Genomic DNA, 23,131 nt, shown 5'->3' on the forward strand with positions numbered 1-23,131 from the left:
AGTTGGAGATAATTGGAAGTCACTTTGGTCTGACTGTGCCCAGATGGTGGACTTCTTTGTTGCAAGGTGTCATTCTCACACAAATAGTTCATGCTCACTATGTGTGTATTTTTACTGTATGCTGCCTCAAGATCTTCTGTGGGAGGAAATATAGGCCCACCACCCTGGAGGTTCAGGGGGTGCTTTCTTAGAGCAAAGAAACCATGATCCAAAAAAGGAGATGGTCAACACAGGCTACAGATACTACTGTTTTACTTGATATCTCTTTTAGGAAGCAATTGAAAAATTAACAATAATTGTAAGTGTATATTGTGCCAGGTAGTGTGCTAAGTACTTGACATAAGGTACTGCTTTTAAGTCTAATAACAACCATATGTGACAAAATGATCTCAAATTTATGAGAAGCAAATGAAGACTCAGAGAAGCCATAATAAATGCAGTGTATTTACCTTCAAATCCCAGGATCTGTGATTATGCTGCCTAAAGAATCTTTATCTTTGGACAGGGCTATACTTAGTTTATTCTGTGAGGTTGCCCTGAAAAACAGAAAGCTCTTAGGCTAGGCTTTGGAATGCAACACACATAATTGAGAAGACTGACTTGACCTGGAAAAATCATCCATTCATGCATACAACAGATACATATTGCAGTTGATGAAAGAGGTGTGAGAACAAACCCGATGAGATTCTTACTGTTGCAGCCTCGTAATGGTGACAATGTTGAGATTCAAAACCAGCTTTGCCCAGTACCTAGACTTGAAATCTTTCCATGACATCATTCTGCCTTCCTGATAAAATTTAGCATTATATTGACTTCCATTAGGCTAACGGACTATTTTGACTCCAGAGGCCGTGTATTATAGTGGTTAAAGGTGCCAACTGTGAAACAGGCTCCCTGAGTTCTCATTCCGTCTCCACCACTTACTGTCTGTAAGATCTTGGATAAACTACCTAGCCTCTCTCTCTGCCTCAATTGTCTCATGGAGCAAATGGAGGTAATGATAAGGACTTACCTGGAAGGGATTTTCTGAGGGCTAAATGACTAGATAACTTGTATGAATGTTTGATCCATCATAAGTACCAAATTATTATTATTATCATCCTTGTTTTCCTTGCTTATACCTAGAAATATTTTCTTATCTAGAGTTAATGAGGATTGTTTTACTTTTCTATGAAAAATTATTGCAAATTAAGTCAATGATTTTAGAACTAGAAAGAGCAATGGATAAAATATTTTTAAATACCTAATACTGTCTCTAAAAAAAAAATCTCCTACCAAATTAGGATAAGTGACCCCAGGAAACCAGGGTAACTCAGCTAATTAGCAGCAGTGTTATTACTGGAACCCAGTAGACTGCAGGATTTCTCTTTTCTTTACGTTACAAAGCTACCCTTATTCCTCTCAGATTTTATCTTAGCCCAGTTGCTCTGGTGTCCAGAAGACATGGGGTAAATTCCTGGTTCCTCTAGTTACTGGCTGGAGGGCCTGCGCAAGTTACAGACACTGTTGAGAGTCACAGTTTTTTAATCTATAACATGGGGATAACAGTGCCCCTTCATGAGCTTTCTGTGATCATAAAATGAGACAATGCTTATAGTAGATTAAGCACATCATTGGCTGACATCATAAGAGCTTTATGAAAATTAAATATGCATAGTGACTGAGAGCACTGGCTTTGGAGTCACATAGGAGAGGATTTAAGCTCCGCCTCCATCTACCAGAGTTGTGTGAATTCAGTCACGTACTTAACTTCCCTAATCCTCATCTTCATGTCATGATCTGTACATTAAGGATTGTATTGCCAATATCTCAGGGCTTCTGTGAGGATTAAAGGGAAGAAGGCGCATAAAGCAAAAAACACAAGCCTGGCACACAGTCATATCCAACAAATCATAGTACATGCAAGTATCACTATCATTACTCTCATTATTATTCTATTATTCATCTGGTCTCCACGCTACCAAAATTACTATGTAATTAAATAATGTTCTCCAAGTTTCCAGACCTGCAAATTATCTCACTACACTTAAATAGGGGGCTATTCTGTATCTCCAGTCAGTCATTGTCCCCCATTCCACAATCAGTAAGAGTGAACCATTTGGCTTGCAAAATGGCAGCCTTCTTGTTGCCTGACAGCCAAAAGGAAAACTGGTGAGATTGCCTTCATACAAACTCATAACCATAGAACCAGTTTGCCAGAGAATTCTTCAAGCACATAAATAATTGAACACATGTTTTGATTCAGAAACATGCAGAGCTCCAAATCTTCCCTAATCTCTACAGAGTGAAGGAGGAAGATGAAGGTTAATCTACTGATGAAAGTAAGTGTACTGTTAGGGCTTCATTTTCTGCTTTCTAGTAGATCCTAGTGATGAGGAAGACCACAGTGACAATCACAGTAAAACGCTTGGCTCATCTGGAGTAGCTTCAACACACTTGGCAGAAGCTTCAGGGCCGCTAGAGAAGTGACAAAGCCACAGCCACAGTGGGTAAGTTCCAAACGAGGACACAGTTTCCCATTATGATTAGCTGGCCTGAAACACCAGCTCTTCCTTATCTATTGTTAGTATAGCACAAACACAATACATATAATATGCATCTTTAATCTCTAACTTTCCTAATGAGAAGAGAGTGACCCAGAAATAGTATGTGAAATATCTAATGTCTCACAGTTGGTTCATGAAGAGGAGGGACCAGATTCCAACTTCTGGACCACAATTTATATTACTTTCTTATGATTTCCACATTTAGTGCATTTGTTGTTATTTCTTACTTTTTCAGATGAGTTAGCACTCTGCACAGACAGGTTAAATGGCATGCCATCCAGGGTCACAGAGCCATTGGATGGCCGATCAGAGACAGATCCAATTCTTCTGATCCTCATTCTGCTGTTCTTTCTACTACATAATGGCAATACAAAAATCCTCCTTCTAGAGTCTAGCTGTTGAAAGTTATGAACCATTATCTCTGCCTTTCACATCATCCGGTGGTGTTTTAAGCTTGTTTGCCATGGCAACCATCAACACATTAAGCCCTTCAAAGCAGGGTTGGAAAAGCAACTGCGGCTCCGCTATTGTTCCTTATGATGGATGGGAGAGTGCAGAGGCAAGGATCAGTGACTGTTGATCCTCTTCCACTCAAGCGATGTGGATTACGCAGTGGCTGGACCAGAATTCAGTCTTCTCCATGGAGCCTCCCTATGTGGTATCTGCATGATGGATTTATGTTAAACACATACAAATGAAAACAGAAATAAAGATAGTAGAAGGTGACTCCTTTCACCTTCCTTCCTTCCCCTCCTTCTATATTTCCTTTCTTTCTCTTTTCTTCCTTCTGTCAATCTTTCTTTTCTTCATTTATTTCTATGCAAAGGAAAGCAGAGTCCTAAATTCCCTGCTAAGTATATTTCAGTGAAGCAGATAAACTCTGGCCATCAAATCCCAAGCATCTAAGAAAATAGACTCTGAACTTGATGGGAAATATAACTAGATGGTTTGCTTCTTGTGTCTCTTCTTTCAAATCTTGTTTGCCCTCCCCTAATATCTTCAACAAAGAAGTGTGCATGTGCATGTGTGTTTCTGTGTATCTGGTGTGTGTGTGTGTGTGTGTGTGTGTGTGCGAGAGAGAGAGAGACAGAGACAAAGAGGAGAGAGGGAGAAAGGGAAAGAGAGAGTTGTAAAGATATCGACTGTGTCTGCTAAGAAGGCCTAAAGGGCAATGTAATTTCTCTGAACCAAATAAACAATTCATGGTCATGTGAGGTTTCAAAATAATTTCCCAGTTTATCATTACTTATTCAGGCAGTGTGTCTTTTTAAAAAGAGGTTATTCAGAACAAGTCAGAGGAGGGAGGGACAACACTTTTCAAAAACCAGGACTGTAATTAGTGCTAAGTAGACACACGTGCTAGAAGGGAGTGCTCAGGTACCTGGGCCACGGCTTTGTTCTCCTGTCCAGATGCTGAGCCAGCTGCAGGGTGGCCAGGGCGGCTGTGTACCTCACCTTCTCTGCTTGTCAGATACATAGCTGGAGGCTTCTCTCTTTGTCTGCCCATCTGGCTCCTGGCACCAGGAAGTAAAATTATTATTATTTTTTCCAAATGAAAGGCTTTGAATCACAGCTGTTAATTACCAGATGATTATTAAAAACACATATTGCCTACTGAGGTTTGAGAAGACAACTCAGGCGTGCTGTCTGGCCCTACTCTCAGGGGCTCTCAGCCTCAACTCGTGTACAATTTTTTCAAAGAACACAATGTTATTTTACTATACACGCAGACAAATGCAAATAAGAAAGGAAGTGAGGAGAGCCCAAAACTCTGTTGAAAGTTGATAAAGACTTTTCCCCCTGCATGTCGCTCCCCAGAATCTCACGTAGTTTATCTTAGCCCAATGCAAGTCTTGGATTACCTCCATTTCAAAACACTCAGCCCCTCCAGTGGTGCTGACTAAGGCCTCTGCCCCAGTGATGCCTGAGAAAAGAAAAGAAAGACAAGGCCCAGCAGAAGGGCACTCATAAATTATAGACCTCAGCTGTCATGCTGGGGTGCTGGATCTCCGGTGAAGGACAGATGGAGGCTGCCTGAGTAGGCAGAGCCTGGGGTGGGGAGAGCAGCCAGTGAGAGGTGAATTCTTTGCATGACAGGGGAAATGACTGGAAATTATGACTGGGCAAGGAAGAGGCAGCAGGCTTCGAGCTTGGCCTGTGTGCTGGAGTGGAGGAGGGAGGGGCTCCAGATGTTCAGGGGCCATGGTTTAGGTTTTCTGTCTGGGAACTCAGGTCCAGGGACAACAAGTTCAGGCCTATAATCAAGACCTATCTGTTCTGTCTAAATTCTCAGCATGATGCAAGGCACTGTGGGGAACATAGGCGCCAAGGATGGGACATGCCTATTCATGGGGTTTACAATCTCTTTGGCAACAAAGGCTACAATGGATGAAGTACTTCACAAACAAGGGAGGACAGAAACATTAGTGCTAAATTCAACAAATATTTATTGGATACTCACCACGGCATGTGTCAAGTACTATATTAATGAACAAAATAGGAAAATATAAAATAAAATCTTTACTCTCTTTGGGCTTATATTCTAGCACAGTGAAACAGACAATATAAAATTTGAGAAAGCAAAATAGGCATGATATATGAAAATAAATTTTATGGAGAAAAAACATCAGAAAACAGGAAAGGTAGCCTTGGCAAGGGTGATTAGAAGTAACATGACCAGGGCAGGCTCCAGAGAAGAAATGACTTGAAGGAGGTGAGAGAATGAGCCATGTGGATATCTCAGAAAGAGGAAGCATCCCAGGCAGAGGAAGCGGCCCAAACAAAGGTGTTGAGTCAGAAGCAAGCCTTGCAGATTCCGGAAACATAAAGGAAGTCACAAGAGCTGGAGTGGAGTGAGTGGAAGGGATAGTGGGGGCCACTGGGTCAGAGAGGAAGAGGGAGAAGCAATGCATGTGTAGGACCTTGAAGGCCATTACAAATATTTAGCTCTTTATTAGGAGTGAGATGGGAATGCACTATATCCTGTTGGATTGAAGACAGAATCTGACCCTCATTCTAACAACATGCCTCTGGTCCACGTGATGGCTCTCAAACTTCAGCGTGAATCAGAACCACCTGGAGAGATTGTGGAGAGACAGACCGCTGAGTACTGAAGCCTCTCCCTAGATTCAGCAGGTCTGGGATAAGGTCTGGGAATGTGCATTACTTACCAGTCTCTGGGGATGATTTTGCTATCTGTCTTGAGGACCACACTTTAAGATTTGCTCTAAGAGAAACAATAGGAAGCAAAGAGGGTTAAAGCTTCCTGGACTCCCTTCCAGAGGAGGTGGATTGATTTGAGGCCCTGAAGAAAAGATAGGATTTTAAATGGGAAAACTTACATAAGCAAAAACAGACTGATAGTATTTCTTCTCTCCCACTCTCTCTGCTGCTAGAAAGACTTTAAAGAGGTCTATACAACATTTACTTACACAATTACCTGCCTAGAGCTCTCTCTAGCAATCCTATCTCTGTTGTGGCAAGTTCTAGCCTCCCTGGTGCATCTTTTCAAGGTTCGCCTTTTCCTACTATGCTTCAAAAAAAGGTGGTTGCACAAGTCAGTGTCTGTCCTTGGTTCTCCCTGTGGTCCGCTTGCTTCCTCTGTCTCCTGGCCCCTCTCACACTGGGATTGCTGCCATCCTCTAACGGCATCCCATCTCCTTTACGAGACACCAGCCCTTTACTCTACTGGCAAAATAAGCCCTAACCCATGGCTACCGGGAGTGGCAGACTTTTTGCTGAAGGTTTGTTGGTTCTGGAGAGTGACAGCACGGCACAGAACAGAAAACAGCTTAAAATTGGCTACCAACCATGACAGCCTCAAAACCTCCTGAGCCATCCATGACTCTGGGAATTTCCTTGTTGGCTCTTTTTCCCAAGCCTCAGTTTCCTGCCTTATAAATAGGCTCATTACTTGTTTCCTAGAACCCACCAACCCCATTGTTCTTTTTTGTTTGTTTTGTTTTTGAGACAGAGTCTTGCTTCCTCATCAAGGTTGGAGTGCATTGGTTCAATCACAGCTCATTGCAGCCTCAACCTAATGGGCTCAAGTGATTCTTCTGCCTCAGTCTCATTAGTAGCTGGGACTACAGGTGTGCACCACCATACGTGGCTAAAAAATAGAGATGGGGGTCTCACAATGTTGCTAAGTCTGGTCTTCAACTTCTGGGCCCAAGCAACTCTCTCTCCTTGGTCTCCCAAAGCACTGTGATTACAGGGGCGAGCCACAGCACCTGGCCCACCCCACTGCTCTTGAGGCTGATTCCTTTGTCAATCAGTCAGGCTGCAGCCCTAACCCCTCTTCCACTGCCGTGTGGAGCAGCTCCTCTCTGTTGCCTCCTAACGCTTCCTCCAGTCTATGCCTTTATGGGATTTGCATTTTCCAACTACAAACAGCTAACAACCTTTGTCTAAGAAAAAGCAGAGTTGTCTTAGGAATACAAATTATGCATCCTCTTGGAGCATCTGGCTTCAAAAGCAACAAGTTTATATAGAAATGCTTTTCTTCATCCTTCCAATTACATGTATGATACAGCATAATCAAACGTATCTTAAATATATCTCAAAAGTGGGGACCAAAGTGAAATAAAAGGAGAAAAATAAGGTGAAGCCAGTACACAAAGCACATGCTTTTTCATCCCAATAGCTGCTGGGACGGCTACAAATTTGACTTTCCCTGGGTTTTCAAGAAAAAGGGAACTTGCTTGTGAACTAGTGAGAGCTGCTTCCTGCAGCAGCATGAGTAATGCTGATTAGGTGAGTTAGAGGGGCCAGCCCACCTTCATGCCAGGAGAGGAGTTTAGATTGAGTATGAAAAAGCCCATTTAAGGTTTTTGTTCAAAGGCAGATAGGCTTTGATAACATCTAAGGACAATCATTCTGGCAAAAGTCTTCAAGACAGACTGTGGAATGGAGAGTATGGAACCAGGAAAGCCAGTCCCAGGCTGACACTCATGCAAGAATCCAGGCGAGAGCTGTGTTGCTCTCCTTTACCCATTTTTCAGCCCAGTCTGCTGATATACAGCTCATTATGCAAAGCCCAGTTAACATGCAACCACTTCCCTTATCTTTCTGGCTACCCAAAATGCAAGAAATTTCTCCTCTGTCTTCTGCACTTTTTAGAACATTACATATAGCATGCATTAAATCCTTATTGTAGAATTTTTGTACATGTTTATTGGAAAATAATCTGCATGAGAGCAGGGCCAGCTTGTATACCACGTTGCCTAATGTAGAGAGGAGGGTAGCGTAGTAACAACAACAGTCATAGCAGAAAGCACTTACTAAGAACTTACCTGCTCAGCCAGGATTCCTCTTCAGTTGTACATTAGTATAGTGAAATGTAAAGACATGGGTGGAAAAAATGCACTCAGCGTTTTCTCTATTCTCTCATTCAATGACAATCAACATGAAAGATTTGTGTGACTAAATATGTGAGTTTTTTTCCCATCAACAAGCAAGCGATCAATTGTACAGCAGACACCAGCTGGGTGGCATCCAATCCAGTTCCATTCTGACACCATCTACCTGGAGATAGAGTGAGATCCCACAGGGTAAGGGCTGTCAGTCTCACAAGACTCTTTCCCCAATTCCAAAGCTCGTGGCAATCCTGTGCATCTAACTGACCTGCTACAAATCAGGAATCCCACAGCCTTCTCCCAGGGTTTGTTTTGCTAGAATGGCTCACAGAACTCAATGAAACATTTATTCGCATTTGCTAGTTTATTATAAAGAATATTGCAAAGGATACAGATGAAGCAATGCATAGGATGAGGTATAGGGGAAGGGGCATGGAGACATCACCCCCTCCCTGGGTGATCCAACCTCCAGGAACCTAGCCAGAAGCTCTTTGAATCTATCTTTTTGGATTTTTGTGAAGGCTTCATTATATAGCAGTGACTGTCTAAAACCCATTTATGCCTAGTGTTCCATTGTTGAAATGCTAAGCATGTGGGAGTTATTTGGGTGCTAATGTTCAAGGTCATTGCCAAGGTCTGATTTTTCAAATCAAAAAATTTGCAACCTCAGGCATAAATGGGTTTAGCCATTGGTCATTGGTGATGAACTTAACCTTGAGCCCCTTTCTCTTCCCCAGAGGAAGAGGAGTAGGGCTGAATATCCCAACCCTTTCATCCTGCCTTTGTCTTTTGGTGACAAGTCCCCATATTGAAGCTGCTTAGGGACTTCCAGCCACCAGTCAACTCATTAGTGAACAAAAAGACAGACTTTGGAGATTCTAACAACTTTAGGAGTTGTATGTCAGGAAACAGGGTTGGAGACCAAATATCTATTTTACAATATCACAAGTGATATATGGTATATGATAATGTACCATAAGGTTTAGATACAGTGTGTAATAATAAGAACTATTGATTTAGGAGTCAGGCTATATGGATTTGAAATCTGAAATGTCCAGGCATTTACTAAAAATGTGACCTTGGGCAACTTACATAACCTCTCTGTCCTGAGTTTTTATCTGCTCAAAGGGATTGCTGATGAAGATTAAATGAGTTAATACTTGCAAAGGATACCAAAGAGCTTCTAGAATGACCTGAGTGTTTAATAATGGTTAGCCATCATGGCCATTAGACACAATGGGCATTTGAGAAATATTGGTACAGTGCGTTCTAAGTGCACACCTGTGTACCTGGGTTACTGTGAGCTGCTAATGAAGATGGGATGTCAAAAGCCAGAGTTTTTCTGTGGAAACAAGTTAATTTTCACAGTATGTAAGTTTGTTTGTAATTGAGATATAATTCACATGCTGCAAAAACCACCCTTTTAAAGTGTACCACATGATGTTTTTTAGTAGTTGCAAAGTTGAGCAACCGCTATTACTATCTAGCTCCAGAACAATTTTTACCACCCCCAAAAGAAACCCTGTGCCCATTAGCAATCACTGCTCATTCCCCCTTCTCCCAGCACCTGGAAACTACCAATCTACTTTCTGTCTCTATAGATTTGCCTGTTCTACATATTTCACACATACGAAATTAGTCACGTGATCTTTTGTGTCTGGCTTTTTCATTTAGCATGTTGTTCATGTTGCAGCCTAAGTAGCACTTTTTTTCCTCTTATGGTTAAATAATATTTTCCTGTGTGGATATGCCACATTTTCTTTATCCATTTATCATCTATCAACTGAAATTGTTAGCAGTTGATAGAAATTTGGAATAGTTCTACTTTTTAGCTATCATTAAGAAAGCATCTATGAACATTTATATCCAGGGTTTTTTTTTTTTTTTTTTGGATAATGTTTTAGTTTTCCTGAGCATATACGCAGGAGTAAAATTGCTAGGTCAGATGGTAATTCTATATTTAACATTTAAAGGACTGCCAACCTGTTTTCCAAAGTGGCTTCACCATTTTGCCTTCCCACCAGCAATGTAGGAGGGTCTCCACATCCTTGCCAGCACCTGTTAGTGTCTGTCATTTTGATGATCACCATCCTAGTGGGTGTAAAGCGGTATCTCACTGTGAGTTTGACTTCCATTTCCCTAATGACTAATGAGGTTGCATATCTTTTTATGTGCTTATCAGCCATTTGTGTATCTTTAGCAATTAATTTTAATATGATGTATTTGAGATTGAGATAGCAGACCTAAGTAAAATTATCTAAGAAGGAACATACGCCGTATAAAGACATGGACACGTATGTAGAACAGATCAGGCTGGGGTTAAAGATTTTGTAATACTGAACATACAGATGGCACTGAAGTCATAAAGAGGAGAAACATCTAGTAGGAAGAGAAGTCTGGGTGCTGTGGCTAACATCTATAACCCCAGCACTTTGGGAGACAAAGGCAGGTGGATAGCTTGAACCCAGGAGTTCGGGACCAGCCTGAGTAATATAGTGAGTGAGACCTGGTCTTTACAAAAATAATTCTAAAATCATCTGAGAACAATGATGCTTGCCTGTAGTCCCAGCCACTCAGAAGGCTGAGGCTAGGGGACTGCTCCAGCCTAGAAGTTTAACTTTGTAATGAGCTATGATCATGCCATTGCACCCCATCCTGGATGACAGAATAGACCCTATGTATTTAAAAAAAAAAAAAGAAAGAAAGAAAAAAAAAAAGAAGAGAAGAGCAGTGAATTTACAAAAGTCAGGGATGGATCTGGGGTGCCTCTTTGAGAGCAAAATTCAGATTTCAAGGAGTTCTATTAGAATCAACAACCTGCCCGGGGTCAGTAGTTTCTCTCTGATACAAAACAGTCCATAGAAAGGTCATTGCCAGCTCCAGGAGCCAGACAGTAAGATCTCACCAAGCTCTGCTATAAAAAAAGAATTCGAATTAGAGGGCTGTTGCCTAATGCTTCAGTACATTGGACTACAAGGCTGCTTTCTTTCTTACTCCAATGAAATACTTTTCAGTTTAAGTATTTCGGTTAAGAATATTTGAATTGTTTTCCTTTATAATTTCTGAAGCCATAAAAACCCCATCATTTGATGAAACACATTTGACTGTTGGTTCTAACATTTTGCGTGTCCCACCTCCTCCTCCTCCTCCCACATGGGCTGTTCACTTATCCCTCCAATCTCTTGACCCTCATTTTGCTCTACTTAGAGGACTCAAAAGGAAAATCACAATCATTGTGCATCTTTCTCTTCATTATGTTCACCCAGTTTCTTTAGATCTAAGATATGTAGATCAGCTCCCATTTTCATGTTGCTTAAGATAACTCATTTACTCCCCTTGGGCAGGTCAACACTTAGGCTTGATGCTGATCTTCCATTTGTGAGTGAGATCAAAGCATTTCCTTGTATATGATGTTATTTAATCAACTCCAAATTCCTCTAGAAAAAGGCCCTTAACTGCTCCTGTTTATTCCTCTTATTTCAGTTCACTTTATGCAGCTTCAGACACGACTGACACTCATCCATGTCCATTAATGGAAAATAAAGGCCATGGCTGGGGCACAAATCTTCACTTTTTTATTCTTCCACAAGGACCTGGGCCTGCATATGTCAATCTTTTCCATTTTCATCTTGATTTAGCGGAAGCAGTCAGAGCAAAACAGACCCTGAACATTGGCTGCAAAGCTTCCTCAAAGAAATTCAACCATAGTGGGCAACTGGCTGCCTGGACTCCATGACTCAGTTCACCAAAATCCATTTACAGGAGAAAGTGCCTGCTCAGCAGTGTTGGACAGGGGGAATCCCCCTTATGCAGAAAAGACTTCCTGGGTTTGGTATGCTGGTAACTGTTGGCATCTGTTCCATACATTGGTGCTTCCTGGGCAGACCTCTCCCGGAGCCTCTTATCTGTACAAGTCATTGTGCATCTGAAGTCCTTCCAGGCTTGGTAGGGCAGGGTGGTTACTAAGAGGTATGAGCTTTCAAATTCAACTATCTCTGCCACTTCTTAACTGAGTGATCTTGGGCGCATCTTACTTAAGCTCTCTGAACCCCATGTATTCATCTAGAAGTGAAGAAAATTAAAGAACCTGTTTTATAGGGCTGTCATGAGAATTAATGAGATAAGCTACAGCAAGTTCTTAGTACAGTAGAGAGCACAAAATCTGGCTTGCATTTTGTTACTTACTAAAAATTTGTTATTTATTCAGCCAATTGTCCAAGCTAACTTCTGAACCTTTGTAAATATTTGCTTCCCTCTCCATTCCCGTTCTTTCTATCTAATTGGCCCTATTTTCTGTTCATCTTTATCATAGAAAATCTCTGTAATCCATCATTATTTTCCATTCCCAGTGCCACTGGGTGGGAATCAGGCGTCCCCATGTCTGTAGGTCCTGCTTTCCACCCTCTACCCACTCTCTGTCCTGTCTTTCTCAGCTTCATCAGACTTGTTTTCTAAAACACAGAACTGGTCATGTCAAATTGGACAACAAACTTGCTCACTTTGAGATTTCAGTAGGGGAAATTGGAAGGCAATTTATCAATTGTAATTTTAATAAAATGCCCCCATACTTTTGATTTTCATGGGTGTTTCATTTACAGAAATTCTCATTATCTCAAGCCCAGCGCACTGCTGTTGGACACATACTACTTTTATGTACCATGTTCTCCAACAACCGTTCACTGGGCTTGAGATATGGGTTTTATGTATTCCTAGAGGGTGCTGGAGTAATTCTTAGTAAAGTCTTTTTGTGCTGACACTTGTCTTTTGCCAGGATACAGGATCTACAGACGAGACATATATTTTCTGGATGCATATATACTTTCTCATGTGCTTCTGTCATTTGCTCGCAATGATAGGTTTCAGTATTTTTATTGATTTTGTTGGTATAACAGAATGTTTTACATTAATATTAGGGCTGTGGGCTGGGCGCGGTGGCTCAAGCCTGTAATCCCAGCACTTTGGGAGGCCGAGGTGGGTGGATCACGAGGTCAAGAGATCGAGACCATCCTGGTCAACATTGTGAAACCCTGTCTCTAGTAAAAATACAAAAAAATTAGCTGGGCATGGTGGCGCATGCCTGTAATCCCAGCTATTCAGGAAGCTGAGGCAGGAGAATTGCCTGAACCCAGAAGACGGAGGTTGCGGTGAGCCGAGATCACACCATTGCACTCCAGCCTGGGTAACAAGAGCAAAACTCTGTCTCAAAAAAAAAAAGAAAAATTAGGGCTGTGATAATCGTTTATTAATTTATATAATTAGTATGATGATTGTAATTATTAACCAAATATTTAAGCCTTACTTTAATGAAAAAATTATTTCATGTCAGCTAATAGCCATGTTACTCTCCTAGGTGGAATGTTGATGCTTATTTCATCTCCGTGAATTAAATCCAAAGCCCCTTAGCATGGTGTCCAAGGTGTATTATAAGGGATAATTCAGTCCTCTCTTTCATCATTTTACTAACAAGGACTTTGCTCTCTTGTTCATTTCCTAAATTTTCCCACACTTAACATTATGACATCATGACATTTTTCTATGCCATTAAAATTTATTCTAAAATGATATCTTCTTTCTTTCTTTCTTTCTTTCTTTCTTTCTTTCTTTCTTTCTTTCTTTCTTTCTTTGAGTTGGAGAGTCTCACTCTGTCACACAGGCTAGAGTGCAGTGGTACAATCTTGTCTCACAGCTTGGTTCAAGCGATTCTTCTACATCAGTCTCCCGAGTAGCTGGGATTACAGGCACACGCCACCATGTCTGGCTAATTTTTTTCATATTTTTAGTAGAGACAGGGTTTCGCCATGTTGGCCAGGCTGATCTCGAACCCCTGACCTCAAGTGATCTGCCAGCCTTGGCCTTCCAAAGTCCTGGGATTACAGGTGTGAACCACCATGCCTGACCTAAAATGTTATTTTCATAGTTGCACAATAATCTATCATATGGATGTGCCATAATTTTTTTAACATTGCCATATTTTTGACCGTTAAGATAATTTCAGATTACCTGGTATTATGATAATGTTATAAAGAGTAGTGTTGTTCATAATTTTTTGGAATAACTTACTGACAAACTGAAAGAATGCTTAAAATAGCAACTGATGGCAGACTGCTGTGGGGCACAGATGTATCTGACCACAAAGGGACCCTCCAGTGCAGCCATGTAGGAGGACAGACAAGGGAAGACAGGAGACAAGTCTATGTCGACAGCTTCCCATGCATAATTCTACCCCCTCACCCCCCATCTCAGAAGCTGAGTTCCTAGGTGAACTGAGGCTGTCCTTTCAGTGGTCACTCTAGAAACGAACCTGGTTTTGGAGTGGTTGAATGGCCACTGTCATGGTACCGCATTGGAAGACTTGACAGGCCTACTTTAATATCCAGTACATTTCCTTGACCCTTTCTGCCTCTGATTTACATTTTTCTACTTAATGACTCTTTTCATCCTTCCCTCCTTCCTTTCCTCCTTTTCTGCCTCCCTGTCTCCCTATCCCCATCCTTTTAAGAAACGTGGACCTAATAAGTGCTTGGCAATGTGCTAAGTAGAGGAACCCAGACATAAATGAGACGCAGCCCCTGCCAGGAGAATTAAGCCTCATCATTGGCAGGATACAGTCAAGAATGTCTGCTTCCATCCCTGACTGTAGGATTCCTTAGTAGTGACTCGCAGCTATCCTGTGCTCCTGTCACCCTGTGGGGTAGCTATGCTCTCAATACCCCAGCTCTTCCCTTTTGCTTTACTCCAGGATGTGTGAGTATCCAAGTTATTGTTGCCATTATGAACATCATTATTAATTATCTAAATAACTGTATCAGTATTACCAACAGTGCAATGTCCCACTCTGCCACTCCTCACAGTCATTATTATACTTCTTTTTATTACTTCTCCACTATCACTCAGGGGCTGTTCAGACAATTAAAATCCAGTAATAAGAACGAAGAATAATTAAAATAACACCAAGAACAATAGAAATGTGATGACAAATACTGCAAAAGCAAAGGAAATGTAACCAAGGGGCTAACTTCACAGTGATAGGTGCCAATAAGATCAATGAGGAATACGTGACAAAATCCTTCCTGAGAACTTGAAAATTCTTTCCATCTGACTCAATGGCCTTTTTGCCACCGAGGTCTCCAGAGGTGCTAGATTGTATAACACTTATTTAGCTGATCCTGCCAAAAATGTGTTGCAAGGGGGTGGTGGTGGAGAAAGATGAGGAATAGCAAACTCTTCCATTATGAGAGCCACACTGAAGACTATTTCCCCTCTGGCTAGATGTTGGCAAAGCTCCCAGGCACTCTTCACAGCTGTCTGGGTCCTGGACAAAGCTTCATGATGTTTAAATGGGATTCCCACTTCATTTCCCCCATCTTTTATGCTCACTTATAGGTTTTGGTCCTCAGTGTCTCCATCTGAAACATGAATGTAATGTTCATTGCAAAGTTCATGAGAAAAACCAAGTAAAATGTGTTTTTATATCCAAAATATACAATAGAGAGATGGCAGTCATTGTGATGATGAAGTACACAGGTATGAAAAACCAGGGGGATGTGTGGAATTGTATTGTCTGAAGCAAAATCAGGTGGAAAAAAATAAGAAATAGCTAGAATAGGCTAGTCTTGTTCCACATATGGCCAGGCAAGCTATTTAACTTTGAACAAGAATACATCGCTGAGCTCTACCTCTGATAGATGCTAAACAACTGCCTGTGTTTCCATGATGCTCTGGGGTTTTGTTGGGTGCTTTGATGCACCATAGCTCAGTCACTCTTTCCATGGTTCCTTCAGCAAAGATCTATGTGTCCAGGTTTTCCATTCATGAGATATATAGAGAGAGACAGAGTCTCACTCTGTCTCACTGCCAACTCTGCTCTCCGGTTCAAGAGATTCAAGTGCCTCAGTCTCCCGAGTAGCCTGGATTAGGGCTACATGTCACCATACCCAGCTACCTTTTGTGTTTTTAGTAGAGATAAGTTTTTGCCATGTTAGCCAGGCTGGACTCAAACTCCTGGCCTCAAGTGATCCACCCACCTCCATTTCCCAAAGTGATAGGATTACAAGCCTGAGCCACCACACCCAACCTCATAAGATATTAAGAAACTAAGGCCTAAGAAGGTGTCTTGTCTGAAGTCCCATCTCTCAGTGGCCCTGGACTCCCAGAACCCTCTACAGCTAGTCCTGGAATCCAGTGTTAGTTCTATGCCACCACGCTACTTGGTATCCAAAATGTCATCAAAGTAGTCACAGCTCTCCTTCACACAGTCATGGGCACCTCTCCCTGACTTCCAGTCACCCCCCAGGCTTCTTCTACTGTTGGGAAAAATGTTCACATGTTCAGAAGTCCTTAGAAAACACAGTACAATAGGTGCCTCTGAAAACCACATTATCTGTCTGAGGCCCAAACTCTTCTCCACCTACAAAGCTCTGCAGTGCCCAGTGGGAGGTGTAGCCAGCCCAGCCCACACCCTCTCTGCCAATCAGCCCAACTTCAGCTGCTTCTCAAATGGATTTCACTTTCTGTTCCATCTTATTTGACACTTCATCAGCTGGAAAGGGCTCTGAGATGGTTTTCTGTTAGCTCCCTATCTGCCAAAAACCTCTCACTCCTTGGCAAGGCAGCCGAGGACACAATGAGGGAGAGAAAAAGAGGTAGATGATGAGCGTAACTCAACTTTGGTAAAAATAGTGCAGACATTTCCGCAGCATCTTTTAGGGTGGCATAAGGGGAGAGGAGGGAGACAAAAAGGGAAAGATGAATGAGAAGAAAGGTGTCATCACTGCTTCCAGCCTGGAAGGAGGTTTATTTATCTGCGTTGAGAATTCGGTGTTGATCCACCACATTTGCACATGTTATTGTCACATACGTTTACTTTAAAACATGTCATCCTTAATGGAGGATGACTATGCAGAGAGCAATGTCGCTGCAAGAGTCTGACACAGTGACTATCCTCAGGGGGCTTAGAATCATGTCCGCCCCTTCATAGGCATGGCAGTGCTGTACATTTATTTAGCACGCTGCTACTTCTGGATGTCAAGCTGTCAGGCTAATGGTGTCAAGGGCAGGGAGGGAACGGACAGTTACTGGGTTCTGATGGATCTGGCATCTTGTAAGGTATCCCACATAGAAGAGCTCATTTAGCGGGAGAGAATTGGTCTTGTGAGATGAGCTTTAACCACTCAGTGCAATAAAGGCTGAGGAAGGAAACAAAGTGGCTGGAATGATTCCAAGTGAATTGGAAGGGTCGAGGCAGAGCCACAGATGCAGGGATGGCAGATCTCACCTCTCTGTCTTAAAAGAACCACCTTCAGCCTGGACCACAAGCAGCAGAGATCAAGAAGAACCTTTGTTCTGAAGTTCAGTTAGCACATTTGTCTGCTTCCCTTCTCAGTAAAAGAAAAACCATTCATGCTATTTGTTTTACTGTAAGGCTGTTTTTGTCTGGTATAAACTGTGTTGATTTTTCAGCATTTTCTTATTTGTTATTTCATTTGCCCTCTAGAACTCAGAAGAGATCACTGAACATCATTTTCCTTCCTGCTTCCCAATCCTGGGGGAAGATGAATAGATCTGGGTTTTGTGATGTCAGTGCTCTCTGCTCCCTCTCCCTCTCTCTTTTTCCTTCTTTATGTGCCTCTGTCTTCTCTCCTATACTTGCCTCTGCAAATATCTTCCGCTTGGAATCCCATTCTTGATTTCTGCCCTGGAGTGAGCAGGAGGCAGGATGGGGGTGGGTAGAAAATGTTCCCATTCTCCTCTAACTCTGTCAAAAATATAAACGCCCAGTACAAGGTTGACACCTCAGGCCCCAGGTTGCCATTCTCTATATTTTCTTTCCTTTGTCCAATTTGGTTTCTTAAGTTAAATGGTCTCTTTTTTGATATGAAAATTAATTTCTGGACAAAAAGAAATATGCCTGCACAGGGGCCAAATTTGTGTTGTCTCCCAGCAAGGCTGTAATTACACTGTAGATCAAACTGATGCCTTTGCTTTCAGTGGGTTTTTCCCTCTCTCATGTCCCTGAAGCTGCCAGACTCACCAGCAGCAGCAGTTTTCATTAGCAGCAAGCCAGGGGATGGGGATGGATGGCCGGAGCCAGCCATCACTCCTGGGTTTCTCTCCTCAAATTCTTCTTTTGGATGGACACGTGCAATCCAGGCAAATGCAGAGAAATGCAAGACTCCGGATCCTCTGTCACTTGCCACAGTGTGGGGGTGAATGGCGGTGGCTCTGGGTACCCCTCATCCTGTGGGTTTCATTTTGTGGAACAGGTATTATCGGGCTTCTGTTTTAGGCATCAGAAACAAGAAAAGTCTCACATATTACCCAAGGTCTCTACACATTTCCTATTACCATTTTGCCCAGCAGAAATCTGTGTTCACCTGCTAAAAATGGTCACTGTGAATTAGTATCAAGCTAAGAACTTGTGAAATAGGGCAGAACCAATGCAAAATTTTCCGGAGTCATGAAAGTGAAGGGCTTTTATGCTGCATTCAATATTGTGAGTTCTAGAGGAATTTTCAGGAAAACTGTGACCCCCTTCCTATCCTAACTTTCATAGCCAGTTCTCAATTGTGATACATAGCTCTACTATTGTTTGTTGGGTATAATTAGACACCATGTTCTATGGCCCTCAGGTGGACATCCATGCTTTGCCAAAAAGCCATGAATTACTCCCCAGAGAAGCTTATTTGATTTTGACATTTACAAGGTGGACACAAACTATTTATTCACAATGTGATGAGCATTCCTTTAATTTCCCTACACTGTGTTGAACGTAAATAATTTGTGCATGGAGAGAAGAGTGCTTGGTCATACTTTATATGTTAGAAAGTCAACCTGGGTGGTGTGGACAACTCCTGTCAAATGAGTCAAAGCCCCAGAATGAGATTCTATGGTGCCTTGTGTTGAACTAGGGGCCAAGGGATGTGGGCTTTGATCCCAGCAGCTTTGCACTGGCCCTGCATGGCCATTCATCTAATTTTCCATCTGCCAAGTGAAGCAACAATCCCTCCCACTGCCAAGCTTACAGTCACATTATAAATAAGATTGAGATTCCATGCCTCAGTGGACTTGCAGGAGGAAAAGTGTTACCTTCTAAATCCTTTCTAACACTCCCACACCCACAGTTTTTTAAAAAAAAAAAAGAATCCAGTGTTAATAGTGTTTTGACTGCTTTCAAGATAACAGAACAGCTTTTGTTGGAATGAAATAAACAAAAGAAGACAGGTTTTGGAACAGAGCATTTTAAGGCTCAAATTTCAACCTTATCATGTATGCATATTACAAGTCAGTTACTCACACTCTTGGAACTTTATTTTCCCAATCTGAAAAGTGAGGATAATAATGGCTCCCCTGAAAGCCCGCAGGGATAGTGAGTCGCCATTATTTTATCAGTGCAATTCCAGCACGGAGAGAAAGGTTTGTGCCTCTTAGCTGCTTTCTGACCGGATGGCGAGCCTCTCCTCACCTCACACTGGCCGCCGTTGGCATGCCTATGTATGTGCTCTGCCTTCTGTGGTTCCTGTGGAGAACTGTGGAAGTCAGAGAATCTCAGTGCCGCTTTTTTGGAACTTGTCCGCTGTAGAGCAACTTACCTATTTACTTCCAGTGGACGAATGGGAAGACATTGCTGTATCACATAAGGACTCTCCTAGGGAGGGCAGTGTTTGCAGCATGAGAGGAGGGACATTCCAGTATCACACAAAGTCCCAGATGGGAAACGGCAGTTGCCAAAGGCAGCCTGAAGGGCTGCTTTCTCTTCACTCTTCAAATGCAGGCACATCTAGAGCAGGTGCCTGAAGATGAAGACCCTAGAAAACCATGAGCGGGAGGGCCTCAAAATGACAGGGAAACACCAATAATGAGGAGGGAGCTAAATGCACAGTCTCTTACACCCAGGAATGTGATTATCTGACATTTTGGTTTAATGAAAAAATCAATAGTTTTGGAGCCAAGCGTGGGTTTTCACTCTGACACTTAACTGTGCAGATTGCTGAGTAGGTTACTTTGGTCACCGACTCTCCGTTTTCTTATTTACAATACTGGGATAAAACCTCACTTGGAGGGCTGATAAACGAGACCACAGTGGCGTGGTAGAAAGCATGGGCTATGTTGTAAGGCTGTGTTCAATTCCCAGCCTCACCGCTTAAGCTTCTGGTTCTTTGGGAGACCTGCCGGCACCTATGTGCCTCAACTTCCACATTGCAAAATAAGGGTAGTAACTATTGCCTCTCTCAAAGGGTGTTGTGAGAGTTACATATGGAGCACACAAGGAACCTAAAGCACACCTAATGAATACAATGAACACCCAACAAATAGTTCCCTTTTAAAATTACCAAATGGCTATTGGTAATATTATTTTATTAGTTTTAGCTTTTTATTCACAAAAATAGTTCTTACCTACTAATTGGACAAGGATAGGACACTAAGTAAACCATGTGTGTCATTTTTAATGGCTCACACTAAAAGTCACAGAAAAATGTTTATTTTCTTCAGTTTTTTTTCTTGACTCTGGGGTTTCCGTCCTTCTAATCCATGAGTCTCTCTCTGTCTCTGTCTGTCTTTTTCTCTCCTCTCCATGCAGTAAAACAGAGCTGCAGGCAGTCAATTTCGAGTCAGTGGGCTGTGAAAAGCAGTTAGAATAATAGTTTATTGACCCTGAATGTGGCAGCTGGAACTGAGGGCCGTCTGGGCTCAGGCAGAGTGTAATGGTCACAATAGAAGTTTGATCATCTTTGATCATTTCCTTGACCTTTAAGAGATAAGGTGTTTTTTGGAGCCTAAGAGCACCTCCAAATAGCCTGAGTCCTGGGGAGATGGCCTATCCAGAAGGGGCTGGGCTTGGTTAGAAGAAGACAGGTGGCGGAGGCCAGGATGAAGGCCTGAGTTCTGTACCACTGTAGGAGTGGAGCCTTCATCACCGCGGGTCTAAGTGCCTGAGCACAGGGGATGCTGATCCCATTTCAAATGTGTCCCAAGGACAGAAATGCACTCTGTTTTCTCAGATTACCTTTGGAAGCTAGACTTTTCTCCTATGTACTGCAGCACTTTGCCTTCTTATTCGCTCAGGTCAGCATGGATTTTCTGGTAGAAATGTAATTATAAATAAAGCGTGTATTTAAGTTACTTTAATACTTCAATACTGGACGCAGTTTGCAAGTGGAATTACTAATAAAAAATAGTTGAAAGCAGAGACTAAGGAGGAAATCCAAAGAGAAAGAGGAGAACAGGAGTATATAAATAAAGGATGGCCTATATTTAGCATAATTTGTGAATTAAAAAATAAAAATGTATAATCATAGAATATGTAAACTCAATAGCTCAGCTGGTAGAGTGGAGGACTGCAGAATACATGGAATCAACCTAAATGCCCATCAATAATAGACTGGATAAAGAAAGTGTGGTACATATGCACCACAGAATACTATGTAGCTGTAAAAATGAATGAGATCATGTCCTTTTCAGGGCCATTATCCTTAGCAAGCTAACACAGGACGGAAAACCAAATACCGTATGTTTCACTTGTAAGTAGGAGCTAAATGGTGAGAACACAGGGACACATAGAATAGAACACTGCGGGCCGGGCGCGGTGGCTCAAGCCTGTAATCCCAGCACTTTGGGAGGCCGAGGCGGGTGGATCACGAGGTCAACAGATCGAGACCATCCTGGTCAACATGGTGAAACCCCGTCTCTACTAAAAATTACAAAAAATTAGCTGGGCACGGTGGTGCGTGCCTGTAATCCCAGCTACTCAGGAGGCTGAGGCAGGAGAATTGCCTGAACCCAGGGGGCGGAGGTTGCGGTGAGCCGAGATTGCGCCATTGCACTCCAGCCTGGGTAACAAGAGCGAAACTCCGTCTCAAAAAAAAAAAAAAAAAGAATAGAACACTGCACACTGGAACCTATTGGAGGATGGAGGTTGGGAGGTGGGAGAGGATCAGGAAAAATAACTAATGGGTACTAGGTTAAATACCTGGGTGATGAAGTAATCTGTACACCCAACCCCATGACACAAGTTTACCCATGTACCAAAGCTGTACATGTACCCCTGAACTTGAAAGTCAAAAGACAAAAATAAAAGAATACATAAACTCAAAATATGTAAATGCTGGACAAATTTTGTTATGCCCTTTGGAAAACATTTCCAAACAATAACTTGTTACTTTATTTTATGAGTCACATGTTTACCTCATTTGTGGTGTTGGGATTTATTCATTTTATGATCCTTTGGTTCTATTTATACTGTGGTAAAGCCTACTAAAAAATGATTTTTTTATTTTTAAAAGAAATCACCAATACAAATAAAAACCATATAAATATCTGTTGGTATTTGTAATCTGAATTATGATACAGTTTTTCTATTGGACTGGAAACAATAACCTTTGTGAATTACATAGAATCTGTGATTTCAGGCAAGCTGTTTCCAGTATTAGATAAAAGATTAGTTGCACTTATGTCAATTGTAAGATGTTATGAGTTATTTCTTTTCTTTTAATGTCTTTTTATTTAAAACAGGAAAATTCTGGTAAACAAGCTGCTCAACTGAAAATAGAAAAATTTCTCATTAAATAACCATCGTAAACAGAACCGACTGCTATGGTAGAAACAGAAAGAAAGGAGAAGGCGTTCAAGAAGAAAAGAATCTAGGTAAAGGGCAAGAATATAGAAATAAAATAATACCTTATTTTTCAGAGCAGCAATGCAGCAAGTGCACACATCAAGTCTGAATGAACTAAATGTGTAAGTGCTTGTCTACTGAGGAGATAAGTGAAGAGGAGCCTCTTAAGGTTGACATGAGAACCCAATAGATTCAACTTCACTTTCGTCAGTTGTTCGTGTATTTATGACCATCTGAGGTCTTTAGCATTGTTTGATTGTTTAGTTCGATTGTTGCAAGAAAGGAGTTCAGAGAATACCCCTTATTTATTTTTCTCTCTCATAATGTATGTCAGTGTTTTAACAAAAGTGGAGATTTTAGACATACATTTAACAGACCTGAACACAAAGACTTAACAAGTTGTTTCTTTATTATTAACCCTTTCCCAATTGTGCATTTCACTGGTTATTGTTAACTTTTTTTCAAATTTTAGAGATAATAATTATTGATTAAGATGTATCCATTTCCAGTGTCTTGCAGTTATTTAAGAAGCAATTTTGATAGAGATAATATAGAAGTGGAAATAAAATGTAGAAGCCATATTGTAAGGAAATAGAAAATTGTCCTTAAAAAACTGA

General features: G+C 41.6%; 1 protein-coding gene across 17 annotated transcripts in view; it reads left to right on the forward strand.

The window, feature by feature from the left end:
- NTM (neurotrimin) overlaps positions 1–23,131 on the forward strand; it is a 974,035-nt gene that overhangs the window by 333,331 nt on the left and 617,573 nt on the right. The window contains exon 2 of one of the 17 annotated variants that reach the window (XM_078339855.1): positions 22,412–22,543. The exons of the other annotated variants lie outside the window; for them this stretch is intronic. The gene's annotated coding sequence lies outside the window, so the exon portion shown is untranslated. The remainder of the gene's footprint in view (positions 1–22,411; positions 22,544–23,131) is intronic. 17 annotated transcript variants of the gene reach the window in all.

The sequence above is a fragment of the Callithrix jacchus genome, chromosome 10 (assembly GCF_049354715.1).
Source record: "Callithrix jacchus isolate 240 chromosome 10, calJac240_pri, whole genome shotgun sequence".
NCBI lineage: Eukaryota > Metazoa > Chordata > Mammalia > Primates > Cebidae > Callithrix > Callithrix jacchus.